The 25,096-nt window shown below is 44.2% G+C and overlaps 1 protein-coding gene across 2 annotated transcripts in view; it reads left to right on the forward strand.

Moving 5' to 3' along the window:
* ZNF385C (zinc finger protein 385C) overlaps positions 1-25,096 on the forward strand; it is a 317,803-nt gene that overhangs the window by 120,555 nt on the left and 172,152 nt on the right. Inside the window, exon 1 of one of the 2 annotated variants that reach the window (XM_044298246.1) lies at positions 10,033-10,241. The exons of the other annotated variant lie outside the window; for it this stretch is intronic. The gene's annotated coding sequence lies outside the window, so the exon portion shown is untranslated. Of the gene's footprint in view, positions 1-10,032; positions 10,242-25,096 lie in introns of those variants that run through there. 2 annotated transcript variants of the gene reach the window in all.

A 25,096-nucleotide genomic window follows, 5' to 3' on the forward strand; every position in this document is an offset into this window, starting at 1 on the left:
TTGTCTGCGTACTTGACCTCCTGGTCCACATCTGCTCAGACCCCTCAACGTAGCTTTGACAGCATGCACAGAGAACGCCGATGCTCGTTCAGGATGACTGACAGAGAGGAAATGCTGCACCCCCGACAAGTACGACTTCACCGTGTTGTGGGACAGCTTGAGCTCCGAGTGGCAGTAGCCAATGAAGGCAAGGATGTATTCAACAAAACTGGACTCCCTTTGAGGGCATATTCCCTAAAACCTGCAAATGCCCTCCACCCAGTGCGATACGCCCTAGTTGTATACGGCGAAAGGGGCTTGGCTAGTAAGGAGTGGGCCGTCTCTAGGTGACCATTTAAACCAGTATTAGTGACTCGTGAAGGGGGACGGTAGCGCCCACAACATCCGCCTATGGTGTGACCTGCGAAAAGGGAGAAATTAGCCCTCGATAAAGCATCAGCTGCCACATTTTGAGAACCTGGCACATGCTTACTACTAACACAAAAATGATGTCGCAAGGAGAGTTGAACTAGACGTCTCAAGAGACATGACATAAGACGACTTAGACAACCCATTGGTTAAGATATCTACCACCGCAGCGTTGTCGGTTACAAACAAAACAGTGCGATTTACCCAGCTGCTGCCCCAAACACGGGCGGCCACCACAATGGGGTACAGCTCGAAAAGTGCTGAGGTTTGCAGGAAACCTGGGATTTGTCTCACCTCAGCAGGCCACTCGCCTGCGACCAAGTGGGTGCCAAAATAGCAGCAAAACCTGAGCTAGCAGGTCTCTTGGGGGAGACCGGGACACCTAACTGGGAAAACAGCTCAACAATCTCCCCAGCCCTAAGGGGGCTGACCCTGGCCTCTAGATAAGCAGGAAGTAATGAATAACAAATTCACAGCGTACCTTATATTCTAAAACCCAATGGAGGCCTGAGCCAACTAATCAAAGAGCCACGGGCTGCTCCTAGAACAGAAAGTGAGTTTGGTGGAAAAGTAGTATCGGACCTTCCACTTATCAATAGAAGAATACCTCATGCCCACTTCCTCTGAAGGAATGAGGGAGTTAAGACTAGGGACGTGCTAACCATGTGGGGCTGACAGGTCGATGATAAGTCTCTCCTTCTTGCTAAACTTACCTGTCACCACCCCATCGGGACTAACTCTCCACCGCTGAAAGGGGGGCACTTCAAAAAGACCGATCAAAACCCTTCTCCAACTCGAACAGACACCCAGAAAGTAACACCCAGAGGGTGACCATGCACTTACCTGCTCAGAATACCTACGGACTGACAACCGCAGAACGGTAGTAACACAGCACGACCTGGACGTGAGACGGTGCATGAGACACAAACCAAGCTTCCTCCCCCCTCCCCGACATGTACCCCTACTACCTTGCCGATAAGCCAAATTTCAGGATGTAACTTGAGACAAGGTTTGGACCTAGAAACAAAACAATTAAGGCATCAACACTGGATTGTGCACATGTCGTGAGGAAACCCTGCGAATGTGTAAAACGTGAATGATGGAAGAGCAGCATTTTTTTTTTTTAACAAATTAACCCTTTACCAATTAAAATTTACTTAACCTGGAAACCTAGAGAGGGTAAAATACCGCGGCAAGCCGCATCTACTAAGCCCCCGTACTGGCTTAACACTGACACCAGCGAACCTAGGCCCCTGACCTGCAGCCTCCGCTAGGGTTGCTCACAGCGGACCAGGCCTGTAGACCGTGCGGTACTCTGTAACCCGCTCTTCCCCGGAGACCTTGCTTCGCCAACTATGAATTCCCTTTTTTTTTTTTTTTTTTTTTTTTTTAAACCCGTCCCTACTAAACCAGACCCAACACACCCGTCTAAGATCCCTGGTAATCACCTGCATGGATTCAATAACACCCTTGTAGCTAAATAACCCCATGGGAAACCTTATGTACGGGCAGCAGAAGGAAGCCAGCCACTGCCTATGAGCTGTTCCACCTGACCGAGCCTAGTTCTCCCAGCCACGATCCCTGCCTAACTAATGGCACGGCGGGTCGTGCCAGACTTTGTTGAAGACAAGGAGCGGGGACATGCTGTCCCCTGTACTTTTACGCAATTGCCGCACGGGGAGCTCGCTCCATGGCAGAATGCAAGACGTGCGGGCAGCATTATTATCTTTTTTTTTTTTTAAAAAAAAATCAACCCTTTGCAAATTAAAATAAATCACTTGCATGGACTCATAACACCCTGTATCTAAATAACCCCCTGGGAAACCTTATGTACGGCTGGCAGAAGCAAGGCAGCCACCATCTATAACGTGCTCACCCTAACCAAGCTTAGTTCTCCCACCCCTAAAACCTGCCTAACTAACGGCATGGCGGCCCGTGCCAGACTTTATTGAAAACCAAGCTTGTGACTTCTCTCTTCCCCCCCCCCCCCCCGACATGTACCCCTAGTACCTTGCTGATAAGCCACAAATCAGGGTGTAGCCGAGACAAGTTAGGACCTAGAAGCAAAACAATCAAGACATTAACCCTGGATTGTGCATTCGTCATTTTTTCGTTTTTTTCTTGAATTTTTTTTTTTTCTTTTTAGATTTTTTTTTTTTTTTATTTACTTTTTTTTTTCTCCAATTTTTTTATTTTTTTTACCATTAACCCTTGCCAATAAGAATTGCCTAACCTGGGGGGGAAGCTACCACCGCAAGCTGCGCCTACTAAGCACCTGTACTGGCTTGACACTGAGACGAGTGAACCTCGGCTCCTGACCAGCAATCCCAGCTAGGATTTACTACGGTGGACCAGGTCTGTAGACCGTGCAGTACTCTGTAACACACCCCTCCCCGGAGACCTAGTACTCACCTGTATGGACTAATTAATCCCCAGTGCCTAAATGACCCTCTTGGCGACCTTGTGTGCAGCCGGCAGAAGGAAGCTAGCCACCGGCTATGACCTGCTCTCCCTGAACGGCCTGGTTCTCTCATCCCTGATCCCTGCCTCACTAACGGCACGGCGGCCCGTGCCAGACTTTAACGAAGATAAGGAGCGGGGCCACGGTGTCCCCTGTGTCCCTACATGATAACCGCGTGGGGAGCCGCGCAGCTCCCTGGCAGAGTGCACCAGTGCGGGGGAACCCCCATCAGCCAGGGGCCGACCCACCGCCGTCTGGACACCCGTACCGCGTGGGGAGCCGCGCAACTCCCTGGCACCATGAACCGGGCCAGGGGGAGCCCTTCATACACCGTGGCCCCCGCCCCCCATCAGCAAAATTTGTGTGCCGCGTGGGGAGCTCATGCTGCTCCCTGGCAGAGTGCACCAGTGCGGGGGTGACCCCCATCAGCCAGGGGCTGACCCACCGCCGGCTGGTCACTTCTGCCGCGTGGGGAGCAGTGCAGCTCCCTGGCATTATGAACCGGGGCAGGGGGAGCCCTACTTCCATCAGGGGCTCAGCCCCCCACCGGTTTTGAAGTCGATGCCGCGTGGGGAGCCACGAAGCTCCCTGGCAGAGTGCACCAGTGCGGGGGTGCCCCCCATCAGTCGGGGGCCGACCCACCGCCGGCTGGTCACTCCTGCCGCGTGGGGAGCAGCGCAACTCCCTGGCATTGTGAACCCTGGCATTTTGAAGTCGATGCCGCGTGGGGAGCCACGAAGCTCCCTAGCAGAGTGCACCAGTGCGGGGGAGCCCCCATCAGTCAGGGGCTGACCCACCGCCCTCTGGACACCCGTACCGCGTGGGGAGCCGCGCAACTCCCTGGCATTATGCTCCGGTGCGGGGGAGCCCCCCCTCACCTAGGGGGACGAGCCCCCCGCCGGCCGGACCCTAACACTGTGCGCTGCAGAGAAGCAGCTTCTCACCCTCACGACGTCAGGATATCCAGGTATGCTGATCTCCTCTCACTGGGAAGCCAGGTGTGGCTCATCAAACGCTGTAACGACGTACAGAGTGAGAGGGACGCTGGCTGTTGAAGTAGGCAGCCATGCCCCTCCCACAAACACAGGCCAATAAATCGGCCTTACACTTGTCAGACGGATCCGGATGCAGATCCGTCTTACAAATGCATTGCAATACCTGATCCGTCTTTCCGGTTGTCATTCGGAAAAACGGATCCAGTATCTATTTACTTTTTACAGATTTAAAGGTCTGCGCATGTGGATCCGTCAATGTGGAAATTTTAATGCCGGATCTGGCACTTATACATTTCAATAGAAATTAAGTGCTCAGGATTTTTGGCCGGAGAGAAAACTGCAGCATGCTGCGGTATTTTCTCCAGCCCAAAAACGTAAGAGGGACTGAACTGAAGACATCCTGATGCATACTGAACGGAATGCTCTCCATTCAGAATGCATTAGGATAAAACTGATCATTTTTTTTCCGGTATTGAGCCCCTGTGACGGAACTCTATGCCGAAAAAGAAAAACACTAGTGTGAAAGTACCCTTATGGAGCAAAGAGGGACAGGGGGACTTGAGTCAAAAAAAGGGACTTTCCCTCCAAAAGAGGAACCCTTCGGTGGTCTTATGCATACTCAGCTGAAGATGCATGTTTGTGGTTGAGACAGCTTTAGTTCCCCAGTAATGAAGACCATCAAGGGTGGAATACTTACCTGTCCAGGCCAATTAATTAAAGTGAAACAAAAACCCTTCTACTACTGCAAGAACATTATCACTAGATTATTGACTGATTGCAGCTCCTCCACTCCTGTGTCTCTATGAAGACACTGTCCTGTGGTATTACATTTCCGACCTGACATAAAAATATTATGTCCATCCAAATTATTATCCATATAACTATCCACATCCGATGTCTTGTATGGGAATTTTGGTAAATAGAGTCCACAAAAAGTCCCAGTTAACTTCCAGAACACATGTCAGGGAGTGTTTTTTTTTTTTATAGGAGTACCTGAGCATAAGAGATACAGACGTTGACCTGAATCTTTAGTCAGTGATATCTCCAGGTAGTAACAAAAGGTATTGAGAAGGTTTTTAGCATCTTTAAAGCACACCAGCTGATTTCTTCTACTCTATCTGATAGCAGGGTATGATAGAGGGAGATGAACTGAGCTCTATGATATATTGGTTTATAGGTTTTGGAAGAAGATTTATGAGTAAAAAGAAGAAATCCTGACTGGACTCCTTGGAGAGACAGTGAGAGTCCTGCTGACTCCACCCACATATACTGATTGACAGCTCTCCCCTTACCAGTGTATGCACACAGAAGGCTCTCAATCATCCCTTGTGAGTGGGGTAATCAGGACTCCCACTGTCTCTCCTAGGAGTCCTGCCAGGATATACTCTGCCTTTTAGTTAGAAATCCCTCTCCAAATCCTATAAACCTATGTATAGATCAATCTCAGCTTCTCTCCATAACCAGCTATCCGATCAGGCAGCAGAAATTACCTGACAGGTTCGCTTTAATGTAGAGCCATATGCACAGAGCCTGGAAATTGGCAGTGCCAGCCCCAGCCGATACTACATATCAGGGATATGAGTTGTATTGACAGCGGAGTTACCTGTATATTCTATGAGGAATACTTTCAAAAATGTAACAGTATTGCATACAAAGTGAAGGCTTTCTAATTCTGTAGGCCATCCTTCATAGTAATGCATTGTGTTGTGGTGCCATATTTTGCCTGTCCTCATTTTATTTTAGACACGTGGGGCTATTTATGACTCTGTGAACCTGCATTTGCAGAGCGTCTGAGCCTAATCTCATTCATTAAGTAGTAGCTCATTCATTATTTACAGCTTATTAGGTAAGCTTAAAGAAAAATAAATGCTTTATAAATATGATCACCGCTATAAATACTGGGGCCAGCTTGTAAATAGTCCTGGAGCAGGACATTAAGCTCTACGGAGGCTGATAGCAGCTTTAACACACGCACGGCTGGAGCTCTTCATTCATACATTACTCTGTGTGGACTGTGGGGAAATGTGTTTTATTTAAATATGTTTTATTAGAACAGTCATTATATCCTATGGGCTTAAGGTACTTTCCAAGAGCTTATCCTCATATCATTTTACGACTCATCTGATAGCCATGTCTGCCCACCACCATGACCCAAAAACTGCCCAGAGGTTTCGAAGAGCTGTTGATATTTTGCTACTGCAAAACAAACTGCAGTAAAGTCAAATAATAATCATAGTAATTCTAAACATTATAAACAATATAAAATGAAGAGAACATCATCAATGGACCTCATGATAATGATATGGCAAGAAAATAACGCTACAGCTCATTAGGAGCTACCTGACTTACATTACATAGAGAACAGAAGATGAGTTTGTGGTTTAAAGCTCTGGTTTGCTGTAGATCGTAAGAATAATTTTCAGGTATTTTATATGTATTGTACATTTGCGAACATATATGTGTGACATTTTCAACTCTTTTGGGGGTAGGATGTGCCTACTGTATTATTAATGTGCATGTTGTATTTTACCCTTACATATAGCTAGAACTCATGGCTCCTAAGGTGTCACAGGTCACATCTGGATCCAAAGTTGGCTTGAACCTTTTTGGGTCTTCATTACACTTAATTATACTCATGATACCTGTGATGTCATCCATTAATGCTGGTTGCAATCTTATTTTTATTTTTTTCAACTATTCCAATCCTAGTTGCCAGTTTTAACCTCTTCGAGAATGCACATCATTTTCAGAATGATCCAAAAAGGACAGCTTTAGTCTGGTCATTTGAACATCTTGATATGGTTTAAGATTCACTTGTCCTCCTTAGCTTCAACAGTGTTCTCATGAACAGAAATGTAGTATACCGTATTTTTTGCCCCATAAGACGCACCTAGCTTTTTAGAGGAGTACAATAAGAAAAAAATATTTTTCATTAGACCTCAGATTAGGCCAGCAATAAGACCCCAAATGTTAATAGACCTCAGCTCACAGCCCCAATCAGACCCCCAATGTTAATAAGACCCTCAATCAGACCTCAGATCAGACCCCCAATGTTAATGAGACCCCAATAAGACCTCAGATGAGACCCCCATACCTCAGATCAGACCCCCATGCCTTATATGAGCCCCCGATGCCATATATCAGCCCCTGATTCCATTTATCAGCCCACATGTCACAGAGCAAATAAAATAAAATAAAACACCTCTCCTGCTCTGTACGCCACCGCTCCTTACCACTTGAACGCTCTTTTTCCTGCTGCGGCTGTGCTGTGACCCAAGGCACACAGCGTGAGGTCACAGAGGGCCCTCACACTTTGCGCAGCCACAGCACAGCCGTCAGCCGGGGATCAGGAAGCAGGGAGTACAGAGCCTTCACTGCTTCCCCATTCTCCGGTACATAATGGAAGCGCTCATTAGTATTCACTCATAAGGCGCAGGGACATTTTCCCCCCACTTTGGGGAAAAAACTGCGTCTTATGAGAAGAAAAATACGGTATTTTTAATACAAGTCAATAGTCAGTGAAGAGTCCAGGCACACAAAGAAGAGTCCACTGTGTGCTTATCCCTGCCCTGGTCAGCTTGATTGACAGGCGTCTTCCTATTTTGGGTATGAGACCTACTAATTAAGCCAATCAGGCAAGATACAGCTGCACAGTGGACTGATCTTCTCATGCTTGGACGACTCTTCTTGTGAATGGCAAATTTTTAAGACTATTCCACAGCATTTCAGAGTAAAACATGGTTCTCTGTAATGAGGAAGCCTGTCAGGATTTCAGGTTCATTTTCAGAATTAATAAAAAAGAATATTTTAAACCAATCAAAACTATTTTATCTTATATTTAAATTTTTTTCATTTTAGTCACCCTTTGAGTTGACAACAGCTTCACACATTCGGCCACTTTCACACTCGCGTTGTTGGCGGATCCATCATGGATCTGCAAAAACTGATCCATTGCAATAATACAACCGCATGCATTCGTCATGAACAGATCTGTTTGTATTATCTGTAACATAGCCAAGACGGATCCGTCATGAACTCCATTGAAAATCAATGGAGGACGGATCAGTTTTCTATTGTGCCAGATTGTGTCAGAGAAAACGGATCCGTCCCCATTGACCTACATTGTGTGCCAGGACGTATCCGTTTTGGCTCGGTTTCGTCAAGCAGAACGGAGACAAACTGATGGATTCTGAGCGGATTCTTTTCCATTCAGATTGCATTAGGGCAAAACTGATCCGCTTTGGACCACTTGTGAGAGCCCTGAACGGATCTCACAAATGGAAAGCCAAAAAGCGAGTGTGAAAGTAGCCTTAGTGGTATTCTCCAAATTAATTTCATTACAAGACATCTAGGATATCTTCTAGTTGTCTTCAAGGAGTTCCCCTATATGCTGAGCACTCTACTTTATTTTTCACAGTTTGCTTCAACTCATCCCAAATGATCTCTGTTCTGTTTACATCAAGTGACTTTGGTGACTTGATGACTTTGGTGAATACGTGTAGGTCTTACACATCCAGGTATTATCTGCTGACCTACTTGCTTTTCACAAATTTGCAATAGTTGTAACCAAAAATCTTACATTTGGACTTTGTTACTTGACCCAATCAAGTCTCTTTTTATTATGTCTATCCTTTAGTAGCAGATTCTTTACTTATGCAGTCTTCTGTAAGCCTGGGTTTCCACCTTTAGTTTTTTTATGCAGTTTTTGTAGCTAAAGCCAGAAGTGGATCATAAACTGAGGGTACATATAAAGACAACACCAAGTCTTCTCTTTTCGAAGCCACTCCTTTGCTTTGACTTACAACATGGCATAAAAAAAACCTTAATGTAGAAATCCAACAGTTGAGGACCCACCTATCCTGTCATAAAACAATAGATTAGCATTTGATACTCATGAGCAATTTCACTAATTAACGAATCTGTGACCATTTGTTATTATAGCTGTATGCATGTTAGGCCTCATGCACACGACCGTTGTTGTGTTCCGTTGCGCAAAATGGGGTTCCATGATTTGTTTCCGTTTTTGTTTCCGTGTGTCTTCCTTTATTTTTGGAGGACCACCAGACATGAAGGAAAGTAAAAAAAAATCTAAGACAGGTTTGCCATGCAAATGATAGGAAAAAAACGGATGCGGACGCGCGGACACAGATGACAATCTTGTGTGCCTCCGTGTTTTTTAGCGGTCCCATTGACTTGAATGGGTCCGCGAACCGTTTTCCGCAAAAATAATAGGACAGGTTATATTTTTTGGACGGACTGGAACCACGGATCACGGACGTGGATGACAAACGGTGCATTAGCCGAGTTTTCAACGGACCCATTGAAAGTCGATGGGTCCGCAGAAAATCACGAAAAACGGCACGACGGACACGGAATAAAACAACGGTCGTGTGTATGAGGCCTTATACTGTGGGGTTTCAAAAGGACAGAAAATCCCTTTAACATATTGTCCATAAAGCAGGGAAGAAATTCTTGATGCTATGTGAAAAGGTTGGTTTTACACATTGTGGATGAGTTGTGGTAAACAATGCATTGACGACCACATCACAAAAACTGGGTTCATACCTCAGTTTGCCGCAGGTTTGCAATGCGGTGATAGCCCACATAGTTTTAGAGGTGAAAAACATATATATACCGTGTATATATATAAGATGTTTCACCTGTATAAACCATGTAGGCAGTCACCTATTGAAAAACCACTGCAATCTCAATGTAAAAAATGTTTTACGATGCATTTTTTTTTTATTGCAATTTTTCTGCAAAATATAACCAACCTCTATGACCAATCAGCATAAGGCTACAATAATGATAACTGTCTTTTCCTAGGAGTCAGGGAAATTACTGAGGAAACAAATGAATTTTGTCTCCCCGCAGAGGAAGCAGAAGGAAATAGATTACCTTCAGATTAGTTTAGGATCGGGTGTATCAAGTGCAAAACTGTATCTTCTCCATCAGTCCAGAAGGAGTTAAGAGCGATGTCTGTGGCTGGAGTGCTTTCGAAACCCTAAACCCCCTTTGCTGCCTGATGTCCCTTACTCAGTGGCATGACTTGGCAGGCAGATACACTATAAACAGTGCCAATTGGCACTTATCACCCTTCTGCTATAGCAGCGGCACCTACAGCCGTCCTCGCACACAGAACTTTGACAGCGGAGGGAAAAAAAAGCAGACAAGAAAATGATAATACAATATTGGTCCAGCATTGGAACAGCTGATTTAATTCCTCCTTATAGCAGAACTTGGGCGATAGCTGTTCCCATTGCTGCATAGCTCAGATTCCTCAGTCATCGCTCTTATCTATCTCGGACAGTTGCTGAGAACAAGGGGGAGCTCAGGAGCTACAGACCGATGGGACCAGACCTTCTGGAGTCCAAAAGGTAGGATCCATAATCTCAGGATCATTATAGATGTATCTTACCTTTACAGCCTCCTGCACTTGGGTATGTGCATGCATCAATATAGGGGGATGAAATATAAGCGTTGCATTAGGTTACAAACTGAAAAAAGAAATGGATGAAATAATGTTTAATATATTTTTTGTTTGTTTTCATAATTCTTTCATGTATTTAGTTAGTGTCAATATATTATTTATGTCAACATCGTTTTGTATTCTAAACTAGTACCTGGTCTAGACAAGGTCTTCACTGTGGTGCTACTTTCCAAGATGTAAGATTGGTACCAGTAGAAATGAAAGTCTCAAAATCCGAGTGAATCATCGTAACCATGATATTGAGCCAGGTTAGAGTTCCATTCAACTGCAACTTTGCTCACATCCATAACAGGAGCGATAATAGAAGTGCATATTGACCAAAGGTGGTCACAAAGCTTTTGTGTGACTTCCTTTCAACTATCATTACAGTTTGTCTACAGGTAGGAGAAAGTGATGTGATTTAAATTGAACTTTAGATGAAAAGTCTCTGCTTTACACCTGCACCTTATATATCAGCTGTACAGCTATTACTCCTGACGCTCCTTCTGCTGAGCATGTGTTATCCAAGGGAGCATGGAGGATAAACCGCTGGCAGACACCTCTGGCTTATCTCCTTTGGAACACCTCCATGTAAACATTAGATAGTTGGCTTATAGGAACCTGTTGCCTGGCTTGCGATCACCTAACCACCAGCATGCAGTTATGCAGCTGGGGTTTAAGGCCCCAACCCTGCTCATAGCAAGCCCATCCATCTCCGTAAAAAAAAAAAGGTTTATGAAATTCGTCAATGAAGCCGAGGAAGGTGCACCTCACGTGGCTAATACACAGTGCAGGAGCAATGAAGTGAGGTGTAACATCATTGGCGCAGTATGCTCCAGATGCTGCGGAGGAATAGTCCTGGACTGTTTTCCTGGTACGTCTGAATTTCATTCGCTTTCTTTTGCAGAGATGGATGTGTTTGCTTTGGCACTGTAAATCCCAGCTGCATAAAGGCCTGCTGGTGGTTTAGTGGCCCTAGTCCAAGTGACAAGTTCCTATTAAATGTGATTAAAATAAACTGGATCCGCCAATGATCTGCAGATAATTTATCCCATGGCCTGCTTTAACCTGCCCATCAGATTATTGATGGAGAGATTCTACTGTTTTTAGCGGGATCTTCTAACAATGTGTGCGGCTGACTGTGGTTGGAAACAATGATTGGGCATGCTGGGCTTCAGCTACGCTTGTTCCCCTCGGAGATAAGCAGTGGTGCAGCGAAAAGCATGCTGGACTGATCTGAGATTGGGAAGATGGCCGTTGACTGATGACAACCATATTGTATTTATGGCCAGCATTTCACTAGATAGACAAACAGATTAATAGTAAATCTTCGCAATTAAGTTGCCAGAGGTCAAAGATGAATAAAACATTGTAACTAGCGCTCCATTCATACAACTGCTAGTATTGTTCTGATTGCTCATCCTGTAAGGTAGTAACTGTATATTTACTTTTGGATGGAAACATCTAAGGCCTCATGCACACGACCGTAAGCATTTTGCGGTCCACAAATCATGGATCCACAAAATACGGAAGGGGTCTGGGTGCCATCCACATTTTTAAACCCGTTGACTTCAAAGACAAGAATAGGGAAAGTTCTATGTTTTGCAGAATGGACATATGGATGTAGAAAGAATACGGATGCATAAGGCCTTAAAAGCGGACATCATATTGCATATGACAATCTCTTTCTAACAAATCTAGAACCAGTCCTGTACCCAATATGGATCCAGAGATCTCCCCATTTATTGCTCTGCTAGATTTATATCAAGGCGACAGCTGAAGGGGAGTGTCTTTTCTGCTGCAGCTAAGAGGGCGTGTCCATGCTCTCCCTATCACAGCTCAGGGGGCGTGTCCATGTTCTCACTATCACAGCTAAAGGGGAATGTCTGTTCTGCTGTAGTTAAAGGGGCGTGTCCATGCTCTCCCTATCACAGCTAAAGGGGAATGTCTGTTCTGCTGTAGTTAGGGAGAACATGGACACGCCCCTTTATCACAGCTGAAGGGGAATGTCTGTTCTGCTGAAGCTAAGGGGGCGTGTCCATGTTCTCTCTATCACAGCTCAGGAGGCAGTTAAAGGATGAAACGGAGCATGTGCGGCCTTCTCAGTGAGCAGGTCAAAGAAATAAGAAAAAAACAAGCAGCAGGTGGCGCTACACAGATACATTTTATTGAATCACTCAGTATCTATGCTAAATTTTTAATTACCTGCTATTACAAAGGTATTCAGATCCAGGAGCTGATTTGAAAACTGTATAATAACCCTTTAAGTATTATTTGTTTTATGCATTTATATAGCCCTACTATATTTCACAGAGCTTTACATCACTCTGTCCCCAATGGGGCTCACAATCTAAGGTCCCTAACACAGGGAGAACATACAAACTCCATGCAGATGTTGTCCCTAGTCAGAATCAAACCCAGGACCCCAGCGCTGCAAGGCACTAGTGCTAACCACTGAGCCACCATGCTGCCCACCTGAATAGCAATACAAGAACCAATAATGCAGACACTGAGAGGATCCTGCTTACTGGAATTGCCAGTGTTGGAGTAATATGGCTTTGTCATCTCCTCTTCCCCCCACACTCCCCCGAACAAGCCATGAGGCTGTTCTTTACCAATTAATAATTTATGTTTCCACTGTTCCTTGGGTGATAGTTACTGTCTGGTGGCAGACACATTCTGTAAAAATATGCCTATCAAAGAGTTGGCTGCTCTGGAAAATGAAAGGTCTTATCTTTGTTTGGCTGGGATTCAGGCCTAACTAGCATTTAGAAGAGTACTCTGTGTCCATCACATTGTGCTAAAGGATGAAGCTGTCACCAAAGCGCTGCCTGGGTGATCCACTTGTCTCGCTGTTCTTCAGGTAGAGGATAATTAAACTAAGTCCCTCTAAAACTGTGTAACCCATAAGTAACCTGTACACCCTAACAAATTACCACATGCCACTTATCTTTGGTCCATGCCCTATCCACCATCTTATTTGCCAGCCTATGATTTTGGATACAGTTATAACAGTAATAATGTAGTATATTAAAATGAAAAGGAGTCCAACCATTACCAATGAAAATAAAATACAATATATTGTCCTTCTGTAGGAGCCCTATATAGATAGTTAACCAATTTTTAGTTTACTGCTGCTGGAAGGGAAATATGATATCTGGTAGTATAATGGTAGATAGGTTGAAATAGGATAACAGTGTGACAGCTATATTGGTCTCTTGATAGGACCACAGAAGAGCATTGCACTTTTTAGTGTAATGTGTGATACTCTAATTGAGTCACTCATCTCCTTCCCTCTCTGGCTGCAGTGAATGGTCTGACTGAGAAAGTCAAGTGAGGCTGTTTGTGGTGCTATAAAGTCCAAATAAAGGAGGAAGGTAAAGAGCCAGAACAGGAAGTAGAATACATGGAGTGAGTTGAAAAAATTGTACCCAGAAAATAATCCACCAGCTTTTTTAATTACATAGAATATTCCCATATCGGCTGTTAATATGGAATTTAAAAAAAATTGACATTAGTGTCCCTTTAACCCCTTCACCGTACATGTAGCAGGCGCCATAGCAGCCAGTTTCAAACAGCAGAGGCCCAGGGGTAATGTCTGCAATCAGCCATAAGACCGAACATCTAACATCTCAGATGCTGTGGTCAAATGTGACCATGGCATATGAGCGATGAAGATGACGGGAGCCACGTGTTCCCCCGCCTGCAACAGCCTTCCCCGACTGAGATTCGGGAAGCTGTTTTATGCCAGTGATAGCTCGGAGCCTCAAGCAGGCTCTGATACCTATAATTGGTATATTCCAATACAGGCCTGCAGGTGGCAGCACTGTTTTGGAAAACAGGAATGGTGTCTTCTGTGATGGATAAATACTAGGGATAAGCAAATCGACTTTGGATTAAACATCTGAAGTTGATTGGTATAAAACTTTGTTAGAATACTCTATGGAGCGAGCGCTCTGTACAGTGTTAGAATGTATTGGCCCAGATGAGCCGAAGTTATTACTTTGCGAAGTCTCACGAGACTTTGGGTAATACCTTCCGATATTAATTTCTACTGCAAAAAAACTCTGTTTCGGTTTCCACTTTGGTGAAAGGTTTTTATTACCAGACTTCGTGAAGTAATAACTTTGGCTGATAGGAGCCAAAACATTCTAATACTGTACCTGCAATGGCCAGGATACAGGTGGATAATATTTTGTATTTGTTGTGACGCCAATTGCAGCATGCGCAGGGTACTACCCCAGGGCCCTTCCAAGGTGTTATAACGCATGTCCCATAATAGGAATTCAAGAGTGGTGTAATGGCCTATAATGTCTCTGTAGGGTAGTGATAATTGTCATAGTGTCTTCTACTTGGGTACGGCGGGACTCCTGTCTCACTTGCAATAAATGTAGTGTAGTGTAGTGATAGTAGGAGTAATAGAGGAATTTTGCAAAAGAAATGATGTCCAGACCTTTAGATAAAGTTCAAACGTTGCTTTACTTGAAATAACTTACGCAGTATACAGCTTTGGTATCTTGGTCCCAGCAGGGTTTGGCAATGATTGGCAGGAATGAGTACTTCTGCTTTAATTGTGGAGCTTGCAGGATAAAACGTCTGCTTGATAGCTCTGTAACTGTGGCAGGATTTGCTTCTGCACTTATCTGTAACTTCTGGGGACAGACTAGCTGAGGAGGAATAGGCTTCTCCTAGGACTCTGGACTTATCTCACAGATGGATTCTCAGGGGATGCTTTCTTCCTGGAACTCTGGAGTTTGTCTGTAGTTTCTGCTTTCCTCATCCAGCAGAGCTGAAGGTGCTCAGACTGGGTATATGGCCAAGTCTCAGCTGAGACTCGGTCCTTGCTGTCTTCCCTATGCAGGGGGTTCTCCTGAACACTATCACACAGCCTTTCCCTAGTAGGGGAGAGGTTACACTATCATCTCCACGTTCATAAACACCTGCACTATTAAAATATAACAATATTTATCCCATATGGTGAATGGCATAACTGGAAAAAATATTTTTTTGTCACTTTACCTCCCCAAAGAAATTGAATAAAAAGTGATCACAAAGTCACACACACTTCAACATAACGCCAGAGCAAGTTGGGTGGTCACACCTCCTCTCTACAGTAACTCTGCTGGGAGTATATTGCATTACATGGTGCCTATTAAAATATACAAATGAACATGCATTAGGGCGTCAAAGCAAGCTCTGCTCTTTGTAGTGGATCTTCTCTCTGGCTAATAGACCTGTGTTCTAAGATAGCTCCATCCCCATAACAGCCATATTCCCTAATGGCCATATTGTAAGGAGCTGTAATGATGCAGGAACCACTTTACTGTAAGTAAATTATTCCAGTGTAGTGTACAGAGCATGTTTACTCACATCAGTCCCTGCCCCAGTGGAACATTTTATATAATCTCCCGACCACAGGCACTCAGAGACTTATAAATACTAGGGCCAAGGTAGTGAGAAGCCAGGAAACCAGGGATAGAGGAAACTCATGCAGAAATGGAGTCACACACTATACCCTGGATAGATTTAAACCCGAGACCTCATAGATATACCTCATTTATTTGATTCCTTTTCACCTTTTAATGATCAGGCTATTTTGGGCCTTAAATACCTGGTAATATTTGTCATCCTCACATTCTAAGAACCATAACATTTTTATTTTGATGTAGCTGTGTGAGGGTTTGACGAGTTGTATTTTTCAGTGGCATCCTTTTGGGGTGTATGTAATTTGTTGAATAGCCTTTGGGACACAGGGGCGGTGTGGAGAATGGGAGTAGTCGTACTCACAGTTCAGAGGCTCCCTGGGCCTGCAGTGATGGGAAGTTTGCACCATTAACTTCCTCCGGGGTACTCTCTGCTTTTGCGGCTCTCCTGCCTGATGTCGGTTGAGGTGCCATTGATGTTGATGGATTTGAGGTACAAGGCAGGGTACCTTGGTGCAACTTTGGATGTCGCGGTGCAGTGTAGCAGTGCAGGAAATTATGAGGCCAAGTTAGGCCTGTTTCACACTGGAGTTACATGCAGCTTTTTTTGTTTGGCTGGCTCTTGACACATTTGCCATGCTGCAGTTGGATCTCCACCGGAACAGCCTACCGGAACAAGTAATGTCAGTGTGAAACAGGCCTAAACATCAAACTGTTCTCAACATGCATGGACTGGCAGCTATTATATACATGCAATTTCCACAGTTCTTGCAAGTTACACAGCTGCCATTAGAGTTAAAGATGTTGTCCACTTTATTTATATTGATGACCTGTCCTCAGGATAGGTCATCAATATCAGATCGGTGGGGGGCAGAATCCAGCTCGTACGAGCGCTGCGTTTTCTTCAATGTTTACTTGCTTGCCGTCGCAACCGCTGAGCAGCTTTAATTTACACCTAAGCTGTCCCATTCACTTCAATGGGACAGCTTCTTCCTATACATTCGAATAGGCTAGGTCATCAATATAAATAAAGCGGAAGAACCCTTGAACAGGCACAATTGTCTTTCTTGAGAAATTTCCTTACACTTCATTTCTAGCTGACTCTAGGACTCTAGTATAAGCATCCAGGAATGGGGATGCAACACTTCCTTAGACTTCTCATGGAGACAGAAAAGTGAACTTATTAAAGAGACATAAAATTCTGGAGCGCCTCAGTAAAATCCAAAGAACCAATGGGGAAAATGATCAGTAATCCAACAGACACGTGGAACGCCAATCTAATTCAGAAACGTGGGACGCTGACTTAAGTAATACAGTGCAAATCGGCATACCCGCTGTCTATCAAATCGGCATAACCGCTGTCTATCAAATCGGCATACCCGCTGTCTATCAAATCGGCATAACCGCTGTCTATCAAATCAGCATAACCACTGTCTATCAAATCGGCATACCCGCTGTCTATCCACCGAAGGTTCCTAGATCCGATAAACGGATCCGACAGGGTGAACAGCCTGACGGATCCGTCCTGCCGCAAGTGTGAAAGTACCCTAAGTATATCACAATCCAACAGTGTTATAAGTATTGTGATAAGCACTATTTATGTCGATATTATAATCAAGCATTTACGATTTGATGACAGTTTCTAAGTGCAAAGGTACAACTCCACATACAAACCTTGTTAATAGCACATACAAGATTTGATCGGCACCTAGTGGTTATGGTGCACAGGGAAATCGCATATATACCACAAGCACATCACCACTTAATCTCCGTGCACAGTCTACAAGTGTATGGTGCTGATACTACACAGTCACAGTACCATCAATGCCAGCACAATTGGTCATTTATTACAAGTGAGGTTTGTATCCAATTACCTATAGAGGGTAGACAACCTATGCAATGTTGTTTTGTAAATATTTTTAGAGGGGGATCTTTTATCTTGCTATATTACAGTTTTAATAAACATGTATTGATATTACAGTCTTGCTTCCATGTGTATCTGAATACAGGTGTGCCCTACTATATAATATATATATTAATCTTTTTTTGCTAAGACTGGGTGGATCTTTTTAGTAGGTGGACCCTTTTTTCTTGCTGGTCAGTAGGTGAGCCATCTCTAGCTTATAACCTACAATAAAGACCTGTTAACTGCCTATTATACATCCTATTATACATGAAAATGCATAAATACACAGTAAAACAGCAACATTCATACAGGAGATGCACATCAAAACCCTGCTGCAGGGGAACACTGCGCTGGCAATGGGACACTGCACCTTTATTTGTTTTTTTATGGGGCAATGCAAAAAAGAAACAGCAGTTCGGCAATTTGCTGGGTTATGTTTTTGAGTAAAAGTTTTATGGTGTTCTTTGTGCGGTATAATTGACGTGTTAACTTAATTCTATGGGTTAGTATGCTTACAGTGATAATAATTACATCATTTTTTTATGTTTTACTACTTTTGTACAATATAAAAATGTGTTTGTGTCACTCTATGCTGAAAGCAATAACTTTTATTTTTCTATCAATGGAGCTTTGCGAGAGCTTATTTTTTTGCAAGATGAGTTGATGTTTTCATTGGCACTGTTTTGGGGTACATCTAATTTTTTTCCACTTTTTATTAAAAAAAATTTGGTCAAGGTGCCCCCCCAAAATGCAGTGTTGACATGTTTTTGTTTACAGCATTACATGATCAGTTTATAGTTATTTATGTTATGCACTTATATAGCGCTACTATATTCTGCAGCGCTTTACAGACATTAGCATCCAACTGTCCCCAATGGGGCTCACAATCTAAGTTCCCTATCAGCATGTCTTTGGAGTGTGGGAGGAAACCGGAGTACCCGGAGGAAACCCACGCAAACACGGGGAGAACATACAAACTCCATGCAGATGTTGTCCTTGGTCGGATTCAACCAAGCGCTGCAAGGCACCAGTGCTAATTACTGAGCCACTGTGCTGCCCCAGTTAGAGTCATTATGGATGCTAAAATACCAATTACACTCTATTTCTGTTCTGCAGTGTAACAGGCATCCTACGATAATGTTACGGTGAGGCTGATGATGTAACATAGGGACTGCCCCCCCCCCCCTTGCCTCTGCTTTGTAATACCAGGGGTGCACCTAGCCTAAGGCGAAAACTGAAACCGCGCCCCCCCCCAATGCCAATTTCTTAACCTAACCCCTTTGCCACAATGAAAGCGCTCATCGACCAAAGCCCTTCCGCTGCCCCCCTCTCACCCCTACCTGGTGCTGCCTCACCTGGCGTCATTGGTGGTGCACCCCTGTGTAATACAGCCATTCTCCTTCTGCCGATCTGACAGCATGTATGACATCAACATGATGAAAATGTATGCCATGGTCCTGAAACCAGCACCCAGCTGTAAGGCATATTTCCTCGTAGGTCAGGAACATCTTTCATCTCTCCATGCACTGCTGTTTTAGTAAATGCTCGCATTTTCCATGAAATTCTGGAGAACCTATTCTGCATTCTGTCGATCATCCTGGAAATTGCCAACCAGGTGCTACCATTCTCCTTATGAATAGGGTGTGTACCCACACAATGTGACACTATCAACACTCATTGGACTGTGTCACTGTATGTAGGGAAACACCCCATTGACAGGTGGAATTATAACACGTAGTTGTCAATTTATTCATACATCTTTAAGGGGTTATAACAGAGGAACAAAAGAATGAAAAGATGCTTCAAATTAGTTTTTTCAGGGGAAATGCAATCTTTTCGTAAAACACTGTCACGGTCTCTCCTGTGACAGGGGTCAGAAGATCTAAGAGACTGGCTGCAGGTGATGTGATCTGACAGCCTCTTATATCTCTTGCTTCTGTGTTGTTTCTGGGTATGACCACACCTCTGGTCTTAGGTGTAGCTTAAGTGGTAATTTCAACTCCTCTATTTAGTCTGGCCGCACCCATCTTGCTGTGCGGTTGATAGCTCCTATTAGATGTTGGAAGTGCTGATGTTGGTTCTTCTCTAAATTCCTGCTCATCCACATACTTCGGAGTTAAGTGTTTTTCCTTTATTTCTTTTTTGTTGTTTTCCCCTATCTTTTGGTATTAGGCCTGAGGGAGTCTCTTGTTCCTTCAGCTGGGAAGGAACAGGTCCTCTCTTGTACTAACACTATTTCCAGGGCCCTTTAGGGTCATATAGGGCCCTAGGTTACAGCGTATAAAGATTCCTACCATCTAGATCTGTTCATACAGGTCTGTAGTCAGGGCTCGGTTTAGGGATTCACTAGGTGGTGACCTGTTTGCCCCTTTTTTCTTAGTTTGCAGGCCTAGTACCTTTTCCCTTCCCTCTTGTGGTCAGTGTGGAGTAATATACCCACACCGCGCCGTAACATTATCAACCGCCTTATACCATCAATTTTTGTTTGTGTCAGTGAGGCTATGGATCCAATCATTGCAATGGCTGGACAATTGCAGGGTCTGTCTATGGTGGTGACTGACATCCGCATGCAGATCCAGAATTCACAGGCTGCTGGTGCCAGTAGTAGTTACCAGGCCTGTCCTGAACTTAAGGTTGCAGTTCCGGACAGATTTTCGTGGAGGAAACGATAATTTCATTCGGTTCAGAGAGTCATGCAAATTGTACTTTAAGTTACGTCCGTTCTTATCTGGGGATGAGAGTCAAAGAGTGGGTATTATCATGTCGTTGCTTAAAGGGGACACTCAGTCTTGGGCATTTTCTCTATTGACCGGATCACAGTCTCTCTGGTCAGTAGATGAATTTTTCAGAGCGCTAGGTCTTACCCATGATGACCCGGATCAGATCTCCCTGGCAGAGACCAAGTTACGGGGTTTATGGCAGGGAGAGCGTTCTGTGGAGATCTATTGTTCTGAATTTAAGAAATGGGCTACGGATAAGGAGAGGAATGATCCAGCTCTCTGTAGCCAATTCTGTCAGGGATTATCCGAGAGGCTAAAGGATGCGTTGGCCTTTCACGAAAATCTTGAGTCATTGGAAGTGGCTATGTCACTTGCTGTACGTATGCAAAGACGCCTGAGAGAGAGATCTAAGGTCCCTCTCTCTCAGGACGAACTATCATATAACGTGATGGCTTCTTCTGACACCTTGGGTGGAGAGACTCCTGAGTTTATGCCTGGTGGCGAACCTATGCAGTTAGGGGGAGCTACCCCTGGGCCTGCTTGCAAGAGTTTTAGGCATAAGAAGGGAGTTGTTTTTTTACTGTGGAAAAAGGGGACATTTTGTTAATGTTTGTCCTTACCTTCAGCGTCAAGGTGAAAACAAAAAGAAAACAACGTTTAATTCCCATCTTACTCTTGTTACTCTTGAGAACTTACTTTTGTCATTTACTGGTAGTACTCGATTTCTCCTGTCTGCCGAGGTGGCGCTAGAGTCCAAAACTGTGGTAATTTAGGTGTTTATTGACAGTGGGGCAGGGATTAACCTAGTTGATGGTCCGTTCACCCTTTTGTATGGGTTGACGACAAGTGCATTAGAGAAAAATATTTCGGTGTTTGCAATAGACTCCGCACCACTTTCTCAGAGATGTTTGTCACAGGTGGTGCTGGACATCCATTTAAAAGTGGGTGATTTTCATCAGGAATCCATTTCGTGTTTTGTACTGGAGGGATTGCCTGCTCCGTTGGTTCTGGATTTACCATGGTTGAACAAACATAATACTACCATTGACTGGCAAGCGAGACAGATTCTTGATTGGAGAGATATTGCATGGACAACTGTATTAATACATCTCTTTCTGTCTTGAGATGTTACCTCTTTCATTTCTGATTTTTCTGATGTATTTTCTGAGAGTGGTTGCCAGGGTTTACCCCCACACCAGGAATATGATTGTCCTATCAATCTTATTCCCAGAGCAAAATTGCCCAAATCTAGATTATATAATCTTTCTGAACCCGAAAGAGTGGCCATGCTAGAGTATATTGCCGAAAGTTTGGCTAAGGGACATATTAGACCTTCCAAGTCTCCAGTGGCAGCGGGGCTTATTGGTCCATATAAGATCTCTGCTGTTATTAACCTGGTAGCCTTTCGTCTTGAACTTTCTCAGGCTTTGAAGATTCATAATGTGTTCCACATGTCGTTGAAAAGATATCGAACCTGTTGAACTGTCCTCCTTGCCTCCTGATCCTGTTATGGTGGACGGTAATCTGGAATTTCAGATCTCCAGGATAGTTGACTCCCGAATTCTCCGTAGATCCCTCCAGTATCTCGTTCACTGGAAGGGTTATGGACCAGAGGAGAGGATGTGGGTTCCAGCGGCTGACGTTAGGCTTTCACCAGACGACTAGCATTTTCACAGAGCTCATCCGGATACAGTTGGTCCTTGGTGTCCGGAGGCCACTCGTAGAAGCGGGGTACTGTCATGGTCTCTCCTGTGACAGGGGTCTGAAAATCTAAGAGACTGGCTGCAAGTGATGTGATCTGACAGCCTCTTTTATTTCACTTGCTTCTGTGTTGTTGCTGGGTATGACCACACCTCTGGTCTCAGGTTTAGCCTAAGTGGTCATTCCAACTCCTCTATTTAATATGGCCGCACCCATCTTGCTATACGGTTGATAGCTCCTTTTGGATGTTGGAAGTGCTTGTGTTGGTTCTCCTTTGAGTTCCTGCTCATGCGCATACTTCGGAGTTAAGTGACTCCTTTATTTGTAGTTTGTTGTTTTCCCCTACCTTTTGGTATTAGGCCTGAGGGAGTCTCCTGTTCCTTCAACTGGGAAGGAACCGGTCATCTCTTGTCCTGACACTATTTCCATGGCCCTTTAGGGTCAGATAGGGCCTTAGGTTCCAGCATATGAACATTCCTACCATCTAGGTCTGTTCATACTGATAGTAGTCAGGGCTCGGTTTATGGATTCATTAGGTGGTGACCTTTTCCCCTTTTCCTTAGTTTCCAGGCCTAGTACCTTTTCCCTTCCCTCTTGTGGTCGGTGTGGAGTTATCTACCCACACCACGCCGTGACACAGACAGACCCTATTTACAAGAACTATGTACTAAAATAAATAAATCTCCTTATAAATATTATTCATATTTAACCCCTCAGTGACTACCAATACGCCTTTTACGATGGTCACGATGAGACCTTAGGCTAGGCTGCTGCCGTATCATATTGAAGAGCAGGTGCCCAGCTTCTCATGACAGCTGGGCTCATGCTCTAACAGACTGGATCGGCAGAAATGTCAGTCCCAACAGTTTGACCCCTTAGATGCCACCGCCAATAGCAACTGCGGCATCTAAGTGGTTTTAGAGGGAGGGGGCTCCCTTAGTCACCCATTGTCCATGACGCAAATGTGCCACCAAATATGGCCACCATATTCCAAATCACCTGACAAATCACCCTAGTTTTGTATCAGGGTGGGGGACAATGATGTATCATTCATGTGAACTTATCAGGACAATAGGAAAGCTGTGCGCCATGCAGCGGAGGTTGTAGTGTTCTTTTAATCCAGTTTACCCAGATATACAGATCTAAATAAAAGGGGTATTGACTAGACAGATGAGGGAAACTCAATGACTACTTTGTGATATTAGAGATAATGATGTTTTATATGTGTTTTAACTTAAATAATGTAGATGTTGGTCACACATTGAAAGTACTGTGCAAGCCAGAATACCCAAACATACATGTACATGGCACTAAGGACAATCAGCTGAGCTCCATTCCCAGAACAAAGTATTATATTTCTTTAAACCACCCTTGACAAACTTACCAAGTTTTACTCATTTTCTCATTTTGGATATAGTGCAGTAAACCATGAAAGTGTGGTACAGTATTTAGTTATAAGCTAGTCATGCCATCTTGTGACATAGTCTAGGTATTACATGATTTCTAAGGGACTGCAAAGACAAAAGCTTATATTCTACATCTATTTAACACTATTGAATGTTAATGCAGTAATGCTAATGCCAAATATTTTGCAACTATTATAAGAAAGCTATACCCCTACCCCAAATCTGCCATGGCAGTGGTCCACTGCTTAAGGGGTTAAAATGTATATGTATGCTGCAAAGTGAACTCACAGGCTGTAACAACCGATGCTAGGTGGGGCTGTGCCACCCTCCCCATAGGGAGGAATAGAGTAAGAATAGTGAGACTGTACAGAAGCTAAAAACAGCCCTGGCATGGGAACCAGCCAAAGAGAAGCAGGGATATATAGAGGAAAAGCTTTAAAACCGGCCTCCGAGAGAAGTCTCAAGAGGAGATCCATGCAAAATTCAGACTGTGGAGATAACCTGGATTCCACAGTAAACTTGTCCAGGAGGTGTAAGGCTTCAGGAGCCTGGACATACTTTAGAAGCAGACTGGGGATCTGCCGAGGCCCACAGTCCACAAAGAACATTGTGAATAAAGAACTCGTGACAGAAAGCGTTTGTGACAGAGGAAGGCAGCAAGAGAAGTAGTGCACCCCTATTTCTGGATGCTGAAGTTGGAGAGCAAAGTGCAGTGTGAGGAAGATTGCTTCAGAGAAAAACCTTCATCCAGTAATTGGCTGCAGCGGTTATGTGATGGCCATCAATAGGATGTTGACTCCCAGAGACCCAGGAATGGCTGAGGCTGCCGTGGAGCAATGCAGCAGGAATCCAGCCATGGAGACCAGGTAAGTATGAACCCCACCATGGGTCCAGTCACTCTGAAGTCTGTAAACAAAGTTTAGTCTTGGATAACCCCAGCAGTGTCCCCCTGCTGGACCCCCAGCATTGAGCTGTAATCTGTGGGGAAACCTAACAGTAATTGTTCAGCTTCCCTGTAGCGCCACCACTGACATTTAAGCACTACACAGTTCAGTTTCAAATAAATGGGTGGTCTGTGCAATGAAGGACAAGACAAAATGAGAGACGCTTTTTATAACCAACATCCACTCTTACCAAGATATTAGAATCATAAACAAGGGTCCCTCCCCATCTATTAATTTGGAATTCCCTAAAAAGCTATATAAAAGTGGTAGACAACAACTTAAACAAACTTACTCTTGCCACCAGAGCATAATAGGATCACATAAGCAACTAAACTTTCAAATGTGCTTTAGTAATATTGCCATGCAACCTCAAAAAAGACATTTATTTAACTAAAGGACAAACAGCATATTTGCAATAAAGGGCACCAGTATCCTATAAAACAAGAAAGTATGATGATATTTAAAGGGGTTCTCCAGGCTTTTAATATTGATGACCTATCATCGGGATAGGTCATCAATATCAGATCGGAGGGGGTCACTTCGTATTCAAGTGTATGTGAACAAGCCGTCCCATAGAAGTGAATGGGATGGCTTATAATTACACCTGCTCACCTCTGCAATGTCGACAGCGAGCACGTAAACAATGAAGGGAAGGAAGCGCTT

This window comes from Bufo gargarizans, chromosome 6, assembly GCF_014858855.1.
Source record: "Bufo gargarizans isolate SCDJY-AF-19 chromosome 6, ASM1485885v1, whole genome shotgun sequence".
Lineage (NCBI taxonomy): Eukaryota > Metazoa > Chordata > Amphibia > Anura > Bufonidae > Bufo > Bufo gargarizans.